Consider the following 23,327-nt stretch of genomic DNA (forward strand, 5'->3'; position numbering starts at 1 on the left):
AAATTTTATCTGTCATTACTCTGGCTGCACACACATTTTGCTCAACTCATTTTGCATTTCCTGAGCTGCCTCCTTCAGTTCTACAGCCCCCTCTAATGCTGCTTTTATATTGGGTTTAATGAAGTTATCTCCCAAGAAATGAAACTTGCCGGCAGCTGGGAAGACCCTGTTTTTAAACTGTATCTTCCTAGCAGTCAGTCTTCTGGAATCCAGCAAGCTTATTATGGGTTACTGCCAGCTGTGTGGGACATGTGTCTCGGGAGCCAGATGTCCAAGCCCACTCACCCCAGCCCCCTCCCCTCCCCCACCCAGTTACATTGAATCCAAGTCATGCATGTAAATTGGAAACTGTAGGGATCCCAACACCAAATCTGGGCATTCCACTTAGCATTACCCTGACCCCAGCACAACACTTCGCACAAGTGCCTACGGCTTCATACCCTTCAATCAATTTCATATCCATTCCCAGGATTTAACTTGAATCTCTGACACTTCAAGCTTAAACAGTAACATTGCAACATTGAAAGTATAGGACTTTCACAGCATAAAAGGAACATCTTGTTTCACATTTGGTCTGAGAAAACATGAATTTGCTTAGAGGTGATTTCATTTGATTTTTTTGGCCCAAATGCAGGAATAATAAAACTATTAGTTGCCTGGATCAATTTTGTCAATTTCCTTCAGAATTGTGAGAACCTCAGTTTGGTATTCACAAACGTCTCCTCCTTTCTATAAAAACAAGAGCAGCATTCTTAACCTTTCCTTTTAACTTGAAAATCTTGACACTTTTGGTTGCGATCTAGAGGAACTGCATATGTGAGAAGATTGGGATTTGGTTAGGATTTGGAATGTACTGCCTGACAGGGTGGTGGGTACAGAGTCAATAATATCCTTCAAAAGAGAATTGGATAAATACTTGAAGGAGAAAAAATTGCAGGGATATGGGGGAAAAACAGGGGAGTGGAACTAACTGGAATGCTTTCCGAAAGAGCTGGGGCAGACTCGATGGGAGGAATGGTCTCTTTCTGTGCTGTGTTACTCTATGATTCCATATGTTACTCTGATTGTGGAGCTGCAGATAGACCTAAAGTGTAGAATATAGTTCGATGTCTTTGATAAAACCATAACTGGCAATTTTTTCTGACAAATTTCTTGTCTAATAATTAAAGTTAAACTTATGTGAGCACATTCTGCCAGAACCTGCTTTTAAGATTTTTCCATTCTTTTTAAACAAACTAACAGAGAGTACAGAATAACACAAGTCTTTTTCTGGTTCAGCTAAATTTTACTTAAAAAAAACTTAGCAAAGATTACATTTGATGCTGGTATGAAGCGTGAGCTCATGGTAAGATGTACTTCCTCAGAATTAAAAGAAGCAAGAAACAATACTCTTTGTGGCTGAGTTGTGGCAGGGCAGTCCTTCTTCTGCCTCTCTGTATCTACCCCAGCTCCAACACTTATTCTTGTGTCAGGGTTTATTTCTTAAACACAGTGGGCTCCCAGTGGGATTCCTGCAAGTCAAGAGGGAGCCTGCCAGTGCAAATGAGGAAATCCAGCAACACTGCAGTCTGGTTGCTTTACAAGAGGCGATGATGAACCTTAAAGGGGCAGAAGCGGCCTGAAGATCAGAAGAAAGGTTCCCACTGTAGGCCCTGGTCACAGGGATGTGTTTGGACTTAACCAGAGTGAACGGAGGTCACTCCGAGGCCCTTTCCCAAATCTGGATCTTTACCACTACTTCCCAGGCCTCTGCCAACTACCCACATCTCCCAAGGTGTCAGAATCTGTCTGCAGGAAATTGGAATTTGAAACAGTAATAGAGACAGACAACACTCTGTTTCTAGTGAATACTGACTTGGTAGGTCCATAGTAAGGTTTAAATTTGCATAATTTATCATTTTGAGGACATCTTGGTACTTGGCCACTATATCTTGTTTTATGAGTTTCGACGAACTGTCCATTGAATCTTGTGATTCAATGTCAAAAATTGCCGAACGACTAACACCTAGAACAGGTCAAAGTCCACTTGGCACTATTTGAAACTCGATACTGTACTTATTATAATAATAATAACTTTTATTTATATAGCGCCTTTAACGTAGTAAAATGTCCCAAGGCGCTTCATAGCAATGTTACAAGAAAAAACAGATAAACTTGACACTGAGCAATAAAAGAAGAAATTAAGGCAGAAAAGAGCTAGGCTTTAAGGAGCGTCTTAAAGGAGGAAAGAGAGGTAGAGATGCGGAGAGGTTTAGGGAGGGAGTTCCAGAGCTTAGGGCCCCAAACAGCTGAAGGCTCGGCCACCGATGGTTGAGCAGTAGTAATGAGGGGTGTTCAAGAGGGCAGAATTTGAGGAGCGCAGACATCTTGTGGGGTTGTGAGGCTGAAAAAGATTACAGAGATAGAGAGGGGCGAGGCCATAGAGTGATTTGTAAACAAGGATGAGCATTTTGAAATTGAGGCGTTGTTTAACCGGGAGCCAACGGAGGTCAGAAAGCACAGGGTTGATGGGTGATCGTGACTTGGTGCGAGTTAGGACACAGGCTTCTTGGGGTTTTTAAACACCAATTCTTCTTTCCCCCAATGATTTTATTGCTGTTTTGATGAACATGAGCAGTGAAGTGCTAGAATTCTTCCTATGTATAAAAATGTACTAAGAGGTGTCAGAGGTGCCGTCTTTTGGATGAGATGTTAAACCGAGGCCCCGTCTGCTCTCTCAGGTGGACATAAAAGATCCCACGACACGATTTCAAAGAGCAGGGGAGTTATCCTGGTGTCCTGGAAAATATTTATCCCTCAATCAACATCACTAAAAATAGATTATCTGGTCATTATCATATTGCTGTTTGTGAGAGTTTGCTGTGCACAAATTGGCTGCCGTATTTCCTACATTACAACAGTGACTACATTTCAAAAAGTACTTCATTGGCTGTAAAGCGCTTTGAGACGTCCGGTGGTCATTAAAGGCACTATATAAATGCAAGTCTTTATTTTCTTTCTGATAGTCTTTAAGTGAAACAACTTCCTACATTATAAATTGTACAGTTATAACTTGCACACTTTACATAAAGTAGAAGTTTTCAAAGTTCTGTGAATCCTGAGCTAAAAACAATGAGACAGTTAATCACACTGCTTACCATGTCCTTTCGTGTGCTGCTTTAAAAGTGGATCTGACATTGGCCCTGCAAAATCATCTGTCTGATGAACCACTGCCTCTTAAAAGCTTTAAAACCATTTACGATGACAACATTGCAGCTTCATAATCTCAGGCTGACTATATCTCCATACTTCTCTGCAAAGTGCAAAAGACACACAAGGTACAGGTCAATATTTTCACTTTGGCTGGTTTGTGTTAACTGTTATATTTTAGTTATTCCTGCACAGCAATGCTGACATGATTTAATTGAAAATAATTATAATTATAATTAGTAAGATAATATGTGAAACTTTAAACAGAATTATTTCAATGCTTAAAAAAGACCAGGATTTGGATTTCACTGTTGGCAGGCTACAGACGAGTTAATATCCCACCGCCCCTGGCAATTGAGAAGTCTGTGTCTCATTCTGCCACTCCTATTCTTCTTGGCTACACAAGGAAAGTAAAAAACATTAAAATGAGGGCTCGCCATCATCAGTCCTCCTTTGCTCCACATCTCGTTGCGCGCAACCTTGGCCTGCAAAACAAAGAATGGTTGCGGAGTAGCAGTGTTATGAGGCCTCAGAAATGGGTGTACAAGTGTGTGTCCCTGACATGCAACTGTAACTGTGACATGAAAGGGAGCCTCCATAGCAATATGTATACAGGACTCAAAAATGAAATGCTGCTTCAGTGACAATACAGTGAAGGTACAGGGAAATAAGAGAAGGATGAAGGAGAGGCTCGCTGATGGAAGGTCACCATTTGGTGCAACAGGTACTCACTTTCATCAGACGGATGATGTCGTTCATCCTTTTTCAGCACTGGGTGGCGGTCCGGTCATGAATGGAGGTCCCTGACATCTCCCCAGCTCTCTCTCTCCAGGCATTGGTGAAGACCTCACGAGTCGGTCTGCCTCTGTTGGGGTACAGCACTTAGAACATAAGAACATAAGAACACACTTGCCTCCTTCCCTCCACAGCCTGTATCAGTGTCTCCAGTTCTGCATCCGAAAAATGGGTTGCCCTCCTTGCTATAGGTCCAGCAGCCATGACCTTCACTCCAATGCCTTCCCTCCTTAGGGCTTAGCTGCAAACTCTGACCTTTAAGAAGGCCAGGTAGTAACTGGCTCGTTAAGACCTCATCAACAGAAGTTGAATTTCCTCGTGTAAATTTCACTCCAAGCTCCCCACCCACACTGCTGCAAAGTGCCAATTCCTGCCGGCCAATAACGCTGGGCGCCATTCTTTTTTGAAAAATCACTGAATTTTGGGTGGATTCCTGCCTCAACCATTGCAGTGTAATGGCGGCCAAAAAGCAGTAGGTGCACCCCATTTCAGGCGGACCTGAATTTTGGCCCCAAAGAGTACAAAAGTGTGGAAATGATGATGAACCTGTATAAAACAGTGGTTCGGCCCCAACTGGAGTATTGTGTCCAATTCTGGGCACCATGCTTTTGGAAGGATGTGAAGGCCTTAGAAAGGGTGCAGAAAAAATTAATGAGAATGATTCCAGGAATGAGGGACTTCAGTTACGTTGATAGACTGGAGAAGCTGGGGTTGTTCTCCTTGGAGCAGAGAAGGTTGAGAGGAGATGTGATAGAGGTGAGACCAAGGTTCTGTACAACTGAAGCACAACTTCCTCCCCCTTGTATTCCAGCTCCCTTGAGATAACGGCCAACATTCCATTTGCCTTTTTGATTTCATTTTTGTAGCTGCGCAGTAGATTTTAGCAATTTGCGTATCTAGGCAGGCAAATCCTTTTCCTTCTCCACAATTCCTAGTTTCTCACCATGAGGAAAATATTCTTATTTGGTCACTCAATTATGACAACAATGTTCAATAAAACATATTTGATTCACCCCATACCATCCTAAGATAAATGGCCTGGTAGAAAGATTTAATGGCACACTAACTTATATGCCACTCTCATACACTGTGTAGAACCCAAGGACTGGGCTAAAACATTGCCATATTTATTATTTATCATTTGCTAAAAGGGAAGTACCCAAGAGACTACAGGGTTCTCCCCATTTTAATTATTATATAAATGATGAAATTGTGTTTTCACTTTCCAAATGTTGACAGACCTATAATATATTTTCATCATTTCTATTGTTATTGTTTGATAAAATTATCGTCTCTGAACGAATTTATTTTTACTAATTCATGTTCTCACAACTACTGCATGCATTTACTCATTACCTTTCAGAACTGAATATGGAGCTCCTTTGTGCCCAGCTGAAAGATATTGCCAATAACTGGCAGAGCAACAGGACCAGGTGAACAGTTCTTGGGAACCCGAGTGTGGAGAGTGTCAGCCACCAACAAGAAAACACAGAAAAATACTCGAACAACCAGAATGCACATCCACCTTGACATCAAGTGTGAAAAGCAAAGGCCTTGCATTTCCATTCTGAGCTGGTGCTGTTGTACTGTCCCTTCAACAGATGGAAATGCTCCTTGAACAGAAGTAACTGTGGTCTTTAGAAAAGCTCAGATCAAAACCTGCCATTGAGCTCAACTTCTAGGGTCATAAGCTCCAAGCTATCATATTCCACAAAGCAAGCAATAGAAATGGAGAACAATGGAATAATACTATAAAGTAAACTATAAAACCCTGTAACCCCAGTATTAAACCCAGTCCAGAAATCAGAAGTGCTTTTTCTGCAATCCATTACATTCTCTGATAGCTGATGTGTGCCAGAACCGAAAACAAAGCCAAACTTGTTTTCCTTCTCGGTCTGGCCATTCAGCATTATTGCATTGACTTGCCAAGAACTAATACCAAGAATAATGCAATGCAGGCGGAATTCTGCCAGATTACAATGTTCACTTAATACCATCAGTCAAAAAAAACCTCCCGGAAAAAGTGGAACTAACCGGAATTAATCGCAGCAGTATGGACGCCATGTTCTACATCACATGTCGCATCATTTAAAAGGCTGCTCTGCTTCAACCTCGGGGGAGTTCGGATGTGCTCTGGAGGTCTTTGGAGGTGATGTGAACATCTGTACAAACATCTTTATCATACTGTGAACGATTGGAATTTAAAAAGTATCTTTGTCGGGACATTCATTCTTTGTGACCAATCGGTGGAAAACAGAGAGCTATTGCAATGGGGCCTGTCCTTTCTCGCCCCCTCTTGAGAGTGACACAGTTAATTCCGAAACTAGGGTCCTGAACTTGAGGAAAGATAACTTCGACGGTATGAGGCATGAATTGGCTAGAAGATACTGGCAAAGGATACTTAAAGGGTTGACGATGGATAAGCAATGGCAAACATTTAAAGATCCCATGGATGAACTTCAGGGAAGGTGGCTCAACCATGGCTAACAAGGGAAATTAAGGATAGTGTTAATGCCAAGGAAGAGGCATATAATTTGGCTAGAAAAAGCAACAAACCTGAGGACTGGGAGAAATTTAGAATTCAACAGGGGAAGACTAAGAGTTTAATTAAGAGGGGGAAAATAAAGTACGAGAGGAAGCTTGCTGGGAACATAAAAACTGACTGCAAAAGCTTCTATAAATATGTGAAGCGAAAAGATTAGTGAAGACAAAAGGTAGGTCCCTTGCAGTCAGATTAAGGTGAATTTATAATGGAGAATAAAGAAATGGCAGACCAATTGAACAAATACTTTGGTTCTGTCTTCACAAAGGAAGACACAAATAACCTTCCGATTGTACTAGGGGACAGTAGGTTCAGTGAGAAGGAGGAACTGAAGGATATTCTTATTAGGCGGGAAATTGTGTTAGGGAAATTGATGGGATTGAAGGCCGATAAACCCCCGGGGCCTGATAGTCTGCATCCCAGAGTACTTAAGGAAGTGGCCCCAGAAATAGTGGATGCATTGGTGATCATTTTCCAACAGTCTATCGACTCTGGATCAGTTCCTATGGATTGGAGGGTAGCTAATGTAACAACACTTTTTAAAAAAGGAGGGAGAGAGAAAATGTGTAATTATAGACCGGTTAGCCTGACATCAGTAGTGGGGAAAATGTTGGAATCTATCATTAAGGATGAACTAGCAGCGCATTAGGAAGCAGTGACAGGATCGGACCAAGTCAGCATGGATTTATGAAAGGGAAATCATGCTTGACGAATCTTCTGGAATTTTTTGAGGATGTAACTAGCAGAGTGGACAAGGGAGAACCAGTGAATGTGGTGTATTTGGACTTTCAAAAGGCTTTTGACAAGATCCCGCACAAGAGATTGGTGTGCAAAATCAAAGCGAATGGTATTGGGGGTAATGTACTGACGTGGATAGAGAACTGGTTGGTAGACAGCAAGCAGAGAGTCGGGATAAACGGTCATTTTCAGAATGGCAGGCAGTGACTAGTGGAGTGCTACAGGACTCAGTGCTGGGACCTCAGCTCTTTACAATATACATTAACGATTTAGATGAAGGATTTGAGTGTAATATCTCCAAGTTTGCAGATGACACTAAACTGGGTGGCGGTGTGAGCTGTGAGGAGGACGCTAAGAGGCTGCAGGGTGATTTGGACAGGTTAGGTGAATGGGTAAATGCATGGCAGATGCAGTATAATGTGGATAAATGTGAGGTTATCCATTTTGGGGGCAAAAACACGAAGGCAGAATATTATCTGGATGGCGACAGATTAGGAAAAGGGAAGGTGCAATGAGACCTGGGTGTCATGGTTCATCAGTCACTGAAAGTGGGCATGCAGGTACAGCAGGCGGTGAAGAAATCAAATGGTATGTTGGCCTTCATAGCTAGGGGATTTGAGTATAGGAGCAGTGAGGTCTTACTGCAGTTGTACAGGGCCTTAGTGAGGCCGCACCTGGAATATTGTGTACAGTTTTGGCCTCCTAATATGAGGAAGGATGTTCTTGCTATTGAGGGAGTGCAGCGAAGGTTCACCAGACTGATTCCAGACATGGCTGGACTGTCATAGAGGAGAGACTGGATCAACTGGGCCTTTATTCACTGGAATTTAGAAGGATGAGAGGGGATCTCAAAGAAACGTATAAGGGACTGGACAGGTTAGATGCGGGAAGAATGTTCCTGATGTTGGGGAAGTCCAGAACCAGGGGACATAGTCTTAGGATAAGGGGTCGGCCATTTAGGACTGAGATGAGGAGAAACTTCTTCACTCAGAGAGTTGTTAACCTATGGAATTCCCTGCCGCAGAGAGTTGTTGATGCCAGTTCATTGGATATATTCAAGAGGGAGTTACGGCTAAGGGGATCAAGGGATATGGCGAGAAAGCAGGAAAGGGGTACTGAGGGAATGATCAGCCATGATCTTATTGAATGGCGGTGCAGGCTCGAAGGACTGAATGGCCTACTTCTGCACCTATTTTCATTGTTTCTATGTTGCTATGTTGATGACCAATTACATGCTGCAGATCTGAGATGACCAAAGGTATGCTCCACAGCATTATGTGCCCAATGTAAGACGTGACAGACTGATGAGGAGGACCAGACTTTATAACCCCTGCAAGTACAGGGAGAAGCAGACTTACCTCAACTTGCCCGACACCACCTGCCTTTGGAGACTGCGCTTCCACAAAGAGGTTATCACTGAGGTATGCCAGCTCCTAAGGGGAGATCTGCAGCCTGCTAGCATCATCAGTACTGCACTGTCCATCGAGGTCAAAGTCACCACGGCACTGTCGTTCTACGCATCGGTTTCTTTTCAGGCCTCAGCTGGCGACATTTGCGGTCTGTCTCAGCATGCCACACATTGCTGCATTAGACAGGTCACTGAAGCCCTGTATGCATGCAGGATGGACTTTATCAGCTTCCCTATGACCAGGGAGGCTCAGTCTGAGAGGGCTCTAGGATTCTCCTGAATTGCTAACTATACAAGGTGCAGGGAGCAATAGACTGTACGCACATCATGATGCGGGCACCTTTCCAGGATGCAGAGATTTTCAGGAACCGCAAGGGATTCCACTCACTGAATGTGCAACTCTTTGTCGACCACCACCAAATTATTATGGCAGTGAATGCTAAATTTCCGGGCTGCATCCATGATGCTCACATCCTGCGTGAGAGCACTGTATCTGACTTGTTTAACAATCAGTACCAAGGTCAATGCTGGATGCTTGGTGACAAAGGATATGGCCTCGCCACCTGGCTGATGACCCCCCTGTGTGACACCCACACCGAAGCCGAGAGGCAATACAACGAGAGCCACAGAGCCACTCACAATATTGTGGAGAAAACCATTGGAATGCTAAAGCAGCGTTCCAAAATCACCCTGAGCAGGTAGCTCAATTCGTGTTGGTGTGCTCTATGGTGCACAACTTGGCTATCAGGAGGGTACAAGAATTGCCTGAAGAGCCTGACAGTCCACTTCACCAGAGAGAGGAAGGGGAGGACAAGAAGGTGGACGCTGACATCGGCCCAGACAATCAGGCTGATGCTGAAGCCATGTCCCCGCTCCCTTGTAGACTGCATGAAAGGGCCCATCGTGGCCTGATAGCTGCAAGACTCTTACATCAGGAGCTCATCAATGAGCGCTTTGCCTGAAAGAATGTTGGTGGTATTTACAAAGCTGACACACTGCTGGGTGTGCAGTTCATACATCAATGATGACAGTTTAAGTTATTTGAAGTTAAGTGTGATTATACCCTTTGATGTTAAGAAATCACCAGCATGTAACGGTGCAGATATCTGAGCCAATGCGCAACCAGGTCTTGTTAAATAAAAAACATTTAAACCAAACATTAGTCTGAAATCGTAAGTATCTCTGTAAAAAAACACCCCTTCCCCCCCCCCCCTCGCTTCTCCTCCCCACCTCTACCCCTTCCCCTCCTGACTCCAAGCTGCCTGGCCGAGGAGCTCCTCAGGTGATGCTTCATTGGGGAGGGGGGGAGGAGGGATGATGCCCAAACTGCTGTTTGGATGGATACGGGAGAGGACGGTCCCGAGATGGGAACGTGCTCCGAGCCAGAAGCAAAATGTTGCTCCTGGCTCTAATGTGTGGTTGGCAATGGGGGTGCGGCACCTTAGAGTGCAGTGCCGCGCTCCGGGACCACTGGAAGCCCTCCGCCACCAGTATTCCTGGCTACCAGCTCCAGGGCCTCCTCCATCCCTTCCATGTTATATAATATTTGTTGGACAAAAACTCGGTGCCAACTGTTATGTTCAGAATAACTCCACAAGATTGTATATTGTAAGCTCAAACTGTTGTGACCTTGGTCTCTTTAATGTAACTCCAGAGTGAGGAAGTAGCATGGTAGACTCCCTTTTATACCTACTTGCCCAGGGTGTACAGGTGACCCTTGGGTCTCCCACAGGTGCGCCCCCTGGTGGCAAGTCTTCCACATTGGTAAAGTTTACATACATAACACCAACTATGTTCTTGGTGCTTAGTGGGCTTTTTTCTGCTGGTGAATCTCCCTCATGCCTCCCACAACAGCCAAACAAGCACACACCACAGCCACACACGCTTTCAGTCCCTCTCAGCTCCCTCTCTCGCTGACTACTCTTCTGCACATGTCATGATGTCCCTTGACCTCCTAAATCACAGGAATCAAGCATTGCCATGCCATTGCTAAGGATGGCGACATTTTACGACAGAAGTTCAGAGAGGGTTAACACTACCACCCATTTCATATCGCTTGCGGTAACGCCCAATTTCAAAAATGGAGACTAGGGGCTTTGAGAATGGCGAGAAGCCGACGATCTGAAAACCCATTTTTACCACCCACACCGGAAATACCAGCCATTTTTGGGCAATCTGCACAAAAGTGTAAAATCTAGCCCAGAGTGATTGATGCATTGAATTATGGTAAAACTGGCATAATTTTCCTGCTTTATAAATTAAACTTTAATTTATCTCTCTTTGTTTAGAGGTTTTAGCAATATAAACTCCAGACTCATTAGACTTATCTCAATTCAATATAAACTCCAGACTCATTAGATATATCTCAATTTCATGTAAAATAACAGAATCAATTATCAGAATAAACTTGACGATTATCTGTACAACAACCGAATTAACAGCAGTCAACATGGCTTCAGCTGGGGAAGGTCTACCTGACCTACAACCTGGATTTCTTTGAAAAAGTGATAACCAAAGTCAAACCAGGTAAAGCCAAGGATATTGTGTGCATAAATATCCAAAAGTGCAACATAAATGTCCAAAGGATTGTGGGGATTCAGAGCAACATTTGGGAATAAGAATCTCACTGAAGGGTAGGAAATAATGGCCCTGAAATTGCGATCTCCCTGACGGAGTTTTCTCAGTGTACGCCATCGTAATCCATTTCAAAGGCCCCGCAACTTTTGGGTTTTCACATGCGCTTGCGCTTGCGCGAAATCCGAAACTTGTGATCTGTCATGGTATGCCTCGACAGATCATCCGAACCAGATGGAAAATCAGTATTGCAAGCACAACAATTGCCCACAAAACCCTTACATCAATAAAAGCAGGCTTGGGTCACTTTCTTCAGCATAAGGGTATATACAAGCCTTAAATTAAACATTTAAAAATCAAAAATGATGCATAGACACTTTAAATTAGTTTATATAAGTATTGGCTCGGATTAAGATGTTTAAAATGATTGATCAAAAATTTATTTTTTTATTGAGGTTGGTGCAATCAAGGGACTTATGAATAAAAATGTAATTCAGTACATTTATATTTATTAGAATTATATAAATTGTGTAAATATTTGGGGATTCCATTGCATATCATTAGGGGATTCCCTTCATAAATGATTGCAATGGAATCCTCCTCTGTGACTGGAGGACCGGGCCCACGTGATCCTAGGGACGCGTCCCTGGGATCCATGGGCCATTATACAGATGTTCACCTGGAGGCCCAAGACTGCAACTCTTCACAGCCTGGAGGTATGTTCATAAAGGTTTCGTGGATCGGAGGTGTACTCCGGAGATACATCTCCGACCACAATTTCTAGCCCACTGGGGCTGATTAGAGGGATACGAAACCAAAATACCACAGATACTGGAAATCTGAAATAAAGACAGAAAATGCTGGGAATACGCAACAGGTCAGGCAGCATCTGTGGAGAGAGAAATAGAGTTAACGTTTCAGGTCAATGACCTTTCATCCATTCAGACTGGGTATGAGATGAAGGTAGGACTTAGGGGTATGGCACTGGGGACCGAGGATATGGGCCAGGGGGGAATTCGATAGGGAATAGTGTGTATGGAGCAGGGCTATGGGGAAAGAGCAGAGGAGTGGGAACATTTAATAGCTCTTTCAAAGAACCAACACAGACACAATAGGCCTCCTTCTGTGCGATATAATTCTGGACTCTGGAGGAATTAAGGGATATGGAGATCAGATGGTAAAGAGGAGTTGGGGTCGAAGATCAGCCATGATCTTACTGAAGGGCAGAGCAGGCTAGAGGGTTCATATGGCCTACTCCTGCTCTTTATGTTCTTATTGTTATATATGTGGACTTGTATTTACTCTGTACAGCCACCAGAGGGCTCATTCCCCGGAGTCCCAAGGGATCCCATAATCCCTTGGGAGCACAGGTATTTAAGATGGCTTCACAGGTTGGAGGGGCACTCTGGAGACCTGCAATAAAAGACTAAGGTCACACTTTACTTCGAGCTCACAGTGTTCAGTCTGACTCTTTCTCCATACACGACAACTGGTGACAAGATACAGATAGTGAACCCAAAGATGCAGAGAACAGTGGGCATCCTGGATAAATTTTCGGAGGGAGATGATGGGGAAACTTTTGTGGAGCGATTCGACCAATACTTCGTGGCCAACGAGCTAGATGGGGAAGAGAGCGCTGCCAAACGTGGAGCGATCCTCCTCACCATCTGTGGGGCACCAACATATGGCTTCATGAAGAATCTGCTCACTCTAGCAAAACCCACGGAGAAATCTTACGACGATTTGTGCACATTTGTATGAGAGCATTTGAACCTGAACAAAAGCGTTCTGTTGGCGAGGTACCGGTTCTACACCTACAAAAAGTCTGAAGGCCAGGAAGTGGCGAGTTATGTCGCCGAGCTGAGACGCCTTGCAGGACATTGCGAATTTGAAAGACATTTGGAGCACAAGCTCAGAGACTTTTTTGTACTTGACATTGGCCACAAAACCATACTTCGTAAGCTTTTGACTGCAGAGACCCCAACCTTGAGTAAGGCCACAGCGATAGCCCAGGTGTTCATTGCCATCAGTGATAATACGAAGCAAATCACTTAGCACACAGGTGCTGCTACAAGTACTGTGAACAAAGTGATGTTGTTTTCGAATTATAACGTACAGGGCAGGTCACACATACCTGCAGCTACACGTCCGCAGATATCTCAGAGTCCACCATCAAGGGTGATGAATGCAAGGCCATTAACACCTTGTTAACGCTGCGGGGGTGATCATCGTTTCCATTCATACGTCTTTCCTCCCGCAAGCATTGCAAAGAGGTCGTCAGCTTTTGGTAGTGGGTATTGGTCCTGCAGGGAGAAACGATTGATTGGCGATTACAAAGTAACTATCAATCGTTTCTCCCTGCAGGACCAATACCCACTACCAAAAGCTGATGACCTCTTTGCAATGCTTGCAGGAGGAAAGACGTTCATGAAGCTGGATCTGACTTCAGCCTACATGACGCAGGAACTGGAGGAATCATCAAAGACCCTCACCTGCATCAACACGCACAAAGGTCTTTTTGTTTATAACAGATGCCCGTTTGGAATCCGATCTGTGACGGCGATATTCCAGAGAAACATGGAAAGTTTACTGAAGTCAGTCCCGCACACCATGATCTTCCAGGATGACATCTTGGTCACAGGTCGGAACACAGTTGAGCACCTGCAGAACTTGGAGGAGGTTGTTAGTCGACTCAACCGCGTGGGGCTCAGGGTAAAACGCTCGAAGTGCGTTTTCCTGGCACCTGAAGTGGAGTTCTTGGGAAGGAGGATTGCGGCGGACGGCATCAGGCCCACCAACGCGAAGATGGAGGCAATCGAGAATGCACCGAGGCCACAGAACATGATGGAGCTGCAGTCGTTTCTGGGATTCTTGAACTACTTTGGTAACTTCTTACCGGGTCTCAGCACACTGCTAGAACCACTGCATGTCTTACTATGAAAAGGGGGTGAATGGGTTTGGGGCAAAGGCCTAGAAAATGCCTTTGTAAAAGCGAGAAAATTGTTATGCTCAAACAAATTGCTTGTGTTGTATGATCCATGTAAGCATTTGGTACTAGCATGTGATGTGTCATCATATGGCGTCGGGTGTGTATTGCAACAAGCTAATGATTTCGGGAAACTGCAATCGGTCGCTTATGCCTCCAGGAGTCTGTCTCAGGCCGAGCGAGCCTACAGCATGATTGAAAAAGAAGCGTTAGCGTGTGTCTATGAGGTAAAGAAAATGCATCAATACCTGTTTGGGCTAAAATTCGAATTGGAAACTGACCATAAGCCACTTATATACCTGTTTTCTGGGAGTAAAGGGATAAATACCAACGCATTGGCCCGCATCCAGAGATGGATGCTCACATTGTCCACATACAACTATGCCATCCGCCACAGGCCAGGCACAGAAAACTGCGCCGATGCTCTCGGTAGGGTGCCATTGCCCACCACGAGGGTGGAAATGGCACAGCCCGCAGATCTAGCCATGGTTATGGAAGCATTTGAGAATGAGCAACCACCCGTCACTGCCCGGCAGATCAAAACCTGGACAAGCCAGGACCCCTTATTATCTCTAGTCAAAAGCTGTGTGCTTCACGGGAGCTGGTCCAGTGTCCCAGTGGAAATGCTGGAAGAGATAAAGCCATTCCAGCGGCGCAAAGATGAAATGCCTATACAGGCAGACTGCCTTTTGTGGGGCAATCGCGCAGTGGTCCCCAAGAAGGGCAGAGATACCTTCGTCAATGACCTCCACAGTACCCACCCAGGCATCGTAATGATGACAGCGATAGCCAGATCCCACGTGTGGTGGTCCGGTATCGATGCGGACAGAGTCCTGCGTTCACAGATGTAATACATGCTTGCAGTTAAGCAATGTACCCAGGGAGGCGCCGCTAAGTTTATGGTCTTGGCCCTCCAAACCATGGTCGAGGGTACACATCGACTATGCAGGCCAGTTCTTGGGTAAAATGTTCCTTGTGGTTGTAGATGCGTACTCCAAGTGGATTGAATGTGAGATAATGTCGGCTAACACGTCCGCTGCCACCACTGAAAGCCTGCGGGCCATGTTTGCCACACACGGCTTACCCGATGTCCTGGTGAGCGACAACGGACCATGTTTTACCAGTGCTGAATTCAAAGAATTCATGACCCGTAACGGGATCAAACATGTCACATCTGCCCCGTTTAAACCAGCGTCCAATTGAGAGAGCAGTTCAAACCATCAAACAAGGCTTGAAGAGGGTAACTGAAGGCTCACTGCAGACTCGCCTATCCAGAGTTCTGCTTAGCTACCGCACGAGACCACACTCACTCACTGGGATCCCACCTGCTGAACTGCTCATGAAAAGAACATTTAAGACAAGGCTCTCATTAGTTCACCCTGATCTACATGAACAGGTAAAGAGTAAGCGGCTTCAACAAAGTGCATACCATTATAGCACAAATGTGTCATGCGGGATTGAAGTAAATGATCCTGTATTTGTATTGAATTATGGACAAGGTCCCAAATGGCTTCCCGGCACTGTCATGGCCAAAGAGGGGAGCAAGGTGTTTTGGGTCAAACTTTCAAATGGGCTCATTCACCGGAAACACTTAGACCAAATCAAACTTAGTTTCATGGACTACCCTGAGCAACCCACCTTGGACCCTACCTTTTTTGATCCCCCAACATACCCACCAGTGACAACCGGCACCACGGTCGACCACGAAGCAGAACCCATCATCCACAGCAGCCCTGCAGGGCCCAACACACCAGGCAGCCCAGCAAGGCCAGTGCACAGCAGCCCAGCAAGGGCCCAACAAATGATTCAACAGCTTTCACACCGATTCGATCAACCAGGGCAAGAAGGGCCTCAGATCGACTCACATTGTAAATAGTTACACTATTGACTTTGGGGGGGAATGTTGTTATATATGTGGACTTGTATTTACTCTGTACAGCCACCAGAGAGAGGGCTCATTCCCGGAGTCCCAAGGAATTCCATAATCCCTTGGGAGCACAGGTATTTAAGGCGGCTTCACAGGTTGGAGAGGCACTCTGGAGACCTGCAATAAAAGACTAAGGTCACACTTTACTTTGAGCTCACAGTGTTCAGTCTGACTCTTTCTCCATACACAACACTTATGATCAACAGTGGTCATTTACAGCTCCTTCGGATCCATCTTTTGTCTGAATGAGAGAAGTACTGAGTGGAGTGCTCCAGGACTTATTGTTTCCAATTTACATTAGTGATCGGATTCTGAAACTCAATGTATATTGGCTAAATTTGCAAAACTAGGAAGGACAGTGAAATTGAAAGAGGCAGCCCAAACTATAGAATGAGTTAAACAAAATATGCAAGTGGGGCAGACGATGCCAGATGAATTTATTGCAGACAAGTGAAACGTATTGAATTTAAGGTCTCCCGGGTTTCCTGGGGCTCGGGAAACTCGCCAGAGAAAAGGTGGCAAATTTCAACTGCACTTCATGGGGGTCTTTAAAGTTCAGATTGCCCAATCTCAGCTGCTTTGTCAGTTCCCTCTGGTAAACGTTTCACAGAGAGTTCTTGTCAGCATAGAGTCTTTTGAGACGTGTGGAGGTTATCAAACGGACATCAGCAGGATCGATGGGTGTCATGGATGTTTTCGACAGGACATTGGATGAGGAAAATAATCAGCATCCACGCTAATGATGATGTGCTGTCCTGGGATCAGCAGGAGCATGGGAGAGAGGTAGATGGGAGGGGGAGGTGCACGGGAGGGAGGGGCACGGGAGAGAGGGGCACAGGAGAGAGGGGCAGAACAACAGAGAGAAGAACAGCAGCAAGGTGACCAACAGAGAGGCCAAGGTCGCAGGAGGCACTACCCATGTAAGAGGGTCTACCGACAGAAGCTCAGCTTCCTTGACCATCTGAAGAGCAATGCTTCCTCAGGCTCAGATTGACATGGCAGGTGGACACAGAGCTCTGCAGCCTACTTCAAGAAAAGTCACTTCCTGCTGGACCTGGTTGCCACACATTGCCCATCACTGTCAAAGTCACCACCACCCTCAACTTATTTGCTTTTGGTTCCTTCTAGTGCACCACCAGAGACTTGTCGAGGTCCTCTCAGTCGGTTGCCTATAACTGTGTGCGGCAGGTCACGGATGCCTTGTTTGCCAGGGTGTTAACTTTGCCTGTTATGAAAATAACCAGAATGAGCAGGCACTTGCATTTGCCTCTCTGGCTGGCTTCCCACAGGTACAGGGTGCCATCGATTGTAAACATATGGCATTCTGAGGACCAACTAACCAGAGTTTTTATCAACCACAAGGGACATTATTCCATCATCACGTAGCTAGTGTGCAACCACAAGAAGAGGCTCATGCAGGTGTGCGCCGGATTCCCTGGGGGCTATTGTGATGCATTTATACTGTGGCAGTCCAACATTCCAGACCTTTTCATTCTAGACTTAAGGACTGGCTCATTGGAGACAAGGGACATCACCTTCAAACCTGGCTCATGACACCTGTGAGGAATCCCACCAATGAGGTGCAGGAACACTACAAGGAGAGGCACATGACCACCAGGTGTGTCATCGAGCAAGCCATCGGCATGTTAAAGATGTGCTTCAGGTGCCTAGGTAGATCTGGAGACGCCCTTCAATACTCGTCAGCAAAGGTGTCCAGAATCAAAGTAGTGTGCTGTGTCCTGCACAACATTGTGCAGCAGAGAGGATTAGAGGTGGAGGATGATCAAGGCACTCATCAGACTAGCCAGGAACATTGCTGCCCGGGATGCCAGGTATACTCTCATAGCACGAAGGTTCAATTAGTTATTCCAACTGGAACAAATAACAAATGAATGCCACCAACCTTGCACGACAACTGCCGCCCACCGCCCCCCCCCCCCCCACCCCGCTTTGCCCTAAACAGTCTCTCAACCCCGCATACACTCATTGCACATCTGCCCAATGGGTCCCATCATGTATTGACATTCATCATGAAGCAAGCGAAAGGGTGAGTTGGCTCTCAGGATGCAATAATGGGTAAGATGTGAAAGTGGTGCTAATCAATACATTTTTTGTGGCGTTATAAAAAAAGAAAACTTAATATAACATTTTGTCAAACACCATGTGCATACCCTTGGTGAATTACAATTGCTTTAACTTACGATTCCTACAGCTTCAATGTGGTGTAGCCCATTTGGCTTCAGTAGAAACAGCTTGCTCAGATCCCTGCCCTGACTACAGAGATTCTTTTGGCCTACAACCTCTGGGTTTCAGAGCCTGAGGGCCCCACTAAAGACTGCTCCACCTGTACCTGTGCAGGGCAGACTTGAGGTAGCAGGTCGGGTACTGGCTGAGGGTGGAGGCAATGGGTAAAAAGTGGGAGCACTTTGAGTGGAGTTCCCACTTCCATGTCTCCTTTCACCATCATCCTTCTCCTGGGCCAGTGCTACGTCACTCCTACCACTCTGCTGCAGACCAGCTTGATGAAGAACAGTGATTCATTGTAAGGCCACAGATAAGGTATCTGTCATCCTGTTTAAGGCAGCAAGCAGACATGTTGGCAACCAATGTCTGTGCAACCTTTGTCCTGGACGCATTTAAGAGCTGCGCTTGAAGCTCCATGAAGGCAGCCCCTCTCTCCATGGCAGACAATCTCGAAACTACCTGCGCCACCAATCTACATCTGTTTAAGTTGGAGTCCTCCATCCTCTCCGCTATTGTAGAGAGTGTGCGTGGCACATCTGTCAGTACCTGGATAAGTTGCTGATGCTCCTCCTGCATTCTCCTCCTCAGCGATAGCCCCCGGGGTTCAGCATCTACGTCCAGCTGAGCAGAGCTTGGAGAGGATCACGCCACCCTCCCGGCGCAAGACTTTCTACAGTTGAACCTGGCACCAGTGTCTGTTCATGCTCACTTGTGAATTGTGAATCGCCAAGTGAAAACCAAAACACTTCGAGATCTAGGAAGCTGAGCCTCTGTACACCCTGTTCTGTGGGTAGTGCTGATCGCCTGCAGATCTCTCCAGCCAGTTACTGCTGCTGCTCCCCTCTCTGCTCACCACCTGCAGATCGCTCCACAGCAGCCTGTCACTCCTGCAGGTCGCTCCACAGCAGCCTGTCACTCCTGCAGGTCGCTCCACAGCAGGCTGCTTCTGCTGCTGATGGTCAGCTTGATCCTCGTCTGACGTCCAATCTAAGGCAGCCAAGGCATCACCTGCCTTGATCGGGGTCTCAAAACGTCCAAAGTGTAGAAACTAACCTCTCACCACAAAATCTTTAATGTTAAAATTCCCCCCAATCAGGCTGATTTTCTTGATCTTTGCCTATTCACTAGAGGCAAAACTTAGGAAAAAGCTGAGGGATAAAGTAAAGAAAAATAAAACCTGATAACTTGCAACAAAATCAAGAATGAATTCCTATTCCCAGTTGAGGATGCTTTTGCCCCTTTTTTAAACTATAATGTTCAGGCACTTATTATTTTCCTCTGGCTGCCACTCAACTTTTCATCAACACATCGTCATGACCGCAGACTAAAGCCATACTTCGCATAAAATACAAATGCTGCATCTTTCTCCATTGCAAAGGCTTTTACATTGCATTTACTCCAAAGACTGCAATGGGCAGTATTTTAAAGATTTTTCTGTGCTTTAAAATGATTTACAATTACGACTTTATTACAAAAACAAAAGTTTGATAAGAAATGTTATAGTGGTATGACTCACTCGTTATGCAATAAAACCTGAACCAAATCGTTTCCATGGAGTGTCCTCTATTCATTAAATATGCAGCTGGTCAAAGTCTATATAATGTTCCAACTTCTTACTGAATAAACAATTTGCAAAAGCACACTCTGAAAATGAAATCTGTCTGCTGCCCACTTCCCTCCAATATATTTATATTAAATAACATTACTTACCTTTGTTATGGTCTCCCTCATTCATTTTTGCAGATCATCATCCATATGCTTAAGATAGATCTGTAATTCACCCCGAGTAAATCACTGTCCCTGTGCTCCTCCAAAGAGTTTTATATTGTGATGCCTACATGGTTGAACACCCTGCCAACATCTAGGCTAACACATGAAGAATGCCCAGTTGCCAAGTTACCAGAGGGCTAGTGATGCCCATGGAACGGTACCTCAATACAAGTCCTTCAGGGGTGGAGGGGAAAGTTGGGGGGAAATGGATGATTAAGATCTCTCTCCTGCTATACATTCTGGAATTTGCACTCTATGGGCCCAAATTTCCCCACGAGTTGCACCGTTTTTTTTGGTGTAACTTGATTTTTCTGGTGTATCTTTTTAGTTGCAAATATAACCATTTAATTTGCACCAGTGTAAGTGAGTTAGTTAGGTTTTTTGTAAGGTCAGTTTTATTTTCAAAAGGGGGCGTTCCCAACCACTTACCACCAAATCTACCACCAAGCTCATGGTCTATAAGGCTGTATTAATACCCGCCCTCCTGTATGACTCTGAGGCATGGACGATGTACAGAAGGCACCTCAAGTCGCTGGAGATATATCACCAATGATGTCTCCGCAAGATCTTGCAAATCCCCTGGGAGGACAAGTGCACCAACATCAGTGTCCTCGACCAGGCTAACATCCCCAGTATTGAAGCACTGACCACACTCGATCAGCTTCGCTGGGCAGGCCACATAATACGCAACGCAGATACGAGACTCCCTAAGCAAATGCTTTATGCAGAGCTCCTTCATGGTAAACGAGCCAAAGGAGGACAGCGGAAACGTTATAAGGGCACCCTCAAAGCCCCCCTGGTAAAGTGCGACATCACCACTGACACTTGGGAGTCCCTGGCCACAGACTGCCCAAGGTGGAGAAAGTCTATCCGGGAGGGCGTTGAGCTCTTTGAGTCTCGACGCAAGGAGCATGAAGAGGCCAGGCGCAGGCAGCGGAAGGAGCGCGCGGAAAACCAGCCCCACCGACCCCTTCCCTCGACGAATGTCTGTCCCACCTGTAACAGGGTCTGTGGCTCTCGTATCGGACTGTTCAGCCATCAAAGAACTCACTTTGGGAGTGGAAGCAAATCCTCCTGATTCCAAGGGACTGCCTATGATGATGATGATGACACCATTTATGCCAATTTAGCCAGAAAAAAGTTGTACTAAACTAACTTAGGGCAGCGTATGTGTCCACTTTTGTCCGCACAGAAAGACCTTACTTATAGTTAAGGAATTGGCGCAAGTAACTACATTTAAAGCACCACCAAGCACCAAAGAAAGCACAAAAAGTAATAAGCAATTAATTAACAAATAAAATAGAAGGAACCCTGCCCCTGAAGCACCAAGATCAATCAGTAAATAACAAATAAAAAATAGAAGTCCTACCTTAGGGAACGCAGTGGGCCGCCGATGAGGGAGTCCATTCAGCCAGGGCTTGGGGGCAGGGGGGGGTGGGGGGAGAAAGAGAGGGGGGGGAGAAAGAGAGTAGGGGGGGGGAAAGAGAGGACAGGGGGGAGAGGAGAGGGGGGAGATAGGAGAGGGGGGAGATAGGAGAGGGGGGAGGTGGAAGTATCCTCTTGCGAAGCACGTCTAGACTGATGTCCGGCATGGCATCAAACACCCGCATGAATCCCCGGTTCATCTGGTCAAGAGTTACATACCCAGACCCCCAGAAACTCTTCAGGAGTTTTACAATCAGATCAGAGGCGTTGCCACTGGTGGATTCAAGAACCATCACCAGAGGCCCCTCCCAGGCCAAAGTTCCATCTTGATTTTCTTAAAGTGTTTCTAATCTGTAAATCCCCTAATCCAAGGCTGAAAGGAATCAAATCATCTTTTGATATAAAGGGAAGAAAACAATCAAATGACACAACCTGCAGAGCACACACGGGCCGCCGATGAGGGAGCCCATTCGGCCAGGGCTAGGGACGGGGTGCTTTGGGCCCCTCCCACACAGCCTGCAGCGCCAGGATCTGGCTCCGCCCCCCAATCCATTGGGCCACGCTGCGCCACGACTGAGGAGAGGCTGGGAGCGGCCAGAATACGGAGGTCTTTTTTCGGTGGGCTTGGAGGCAGACAAAAGCGGTGCACCTTGCGTGAGGGTGCCAGAAAAACAGGTTAGGGAAATTCTAGCCCTATACCTCTAGCTATACATTCCAAGATTCAACCAGCTTTCCTTACTGCTAGTGAGTGGATATCATCAAATGCCATCATTAGCACTAAATATATTCATGACAGAAGTATGTATACACCTCTCTCTTCACTCACTTAGCGACAATTTTAAATTGATGACCACTCACCAATGACTCCCCAATCAGGGGAAATAGGCCGGGAAATTGCGTAGCGCTCCATTTGAGGACAATAACATCTGTGAGGCGAGAGTTCCTGCGCCAGGCGTGGAGGTCCCGCCTCGCTCCGTAATTGGGATTACTGCCACTGAGAGGAAGTGGAGCACCAAAAAACATGCTCTCTGGGGCGCGAAGCGGGCGGAAGCAGAGGGAGCGGGGCAAGCGCTATGCACTGGACCGTGTGGCATTGCTGCGTAGAAGGAGCCCTCTCCTTTATTAAAAGGGATGGCCAAGCTGCCAACTCTGCAGGTCCCTACCTGGACCACCGGAGAGCAGAGTGCCGTGCCATCAGCCTGGCACTTAAGCACAGACCCGGCGTTCAACGAGGTAACGGGCTATGACAGGTAAGCAGGTTCAATTTTTTATCTATGTGCACGCCGCCTCCCGTTTAACTAGCGCCCCGCGAATGGCCGGCCGCCATGTATGGGTCCCCTGAAACTGTCGCTGGCATCGTCCAGCGCAGCTTCAGGGGTGTTACCAAATTTTTGCTCTGGGGTGTAAACGGGTCACTGCGCACAGTGATGATGTCATCATTGCTGTGCAGCGGAGTGGGGCGCTGCCGGTTACCGCCGCCGCTCAACTCCCGCAGAATTTAGTGAGACTCCTTAGTGACGCTGTGCCCGGCCGAAAAGTCGTTTGCGCCTCGTACTGGAGGTGCAAACAACCCCAATTTCTCCCCCATAGTCCCTCTCTATCTACTTTATTGTAACCAACACAAGTGAGCAGGAGCAGGAGTATGTATTGGTGGCAGGGACAGTCCAAGAGAGCTTTTATCCAAGCACTGCTGAGGAAGATGGAGATTAGGTATCGAGATCTAGCTATG

The sequence above is a fragment of the Pristiophorus japonicus genome, chromosome 8 (genome assembly GCF_044704955.1).
Source record: "Pristiophorus japonicus isolate sPriJap1 chromosome 8, sPriJap1.hap1, whole genome shotgun sequence".
In the NCBI taxonomy this organism is placed as follows: Eukaryota; Metazoa; Chordata; class Chondrichthyes; family Pristiophoridae; genus Pristiophorus; species Pristiophorus japonicus.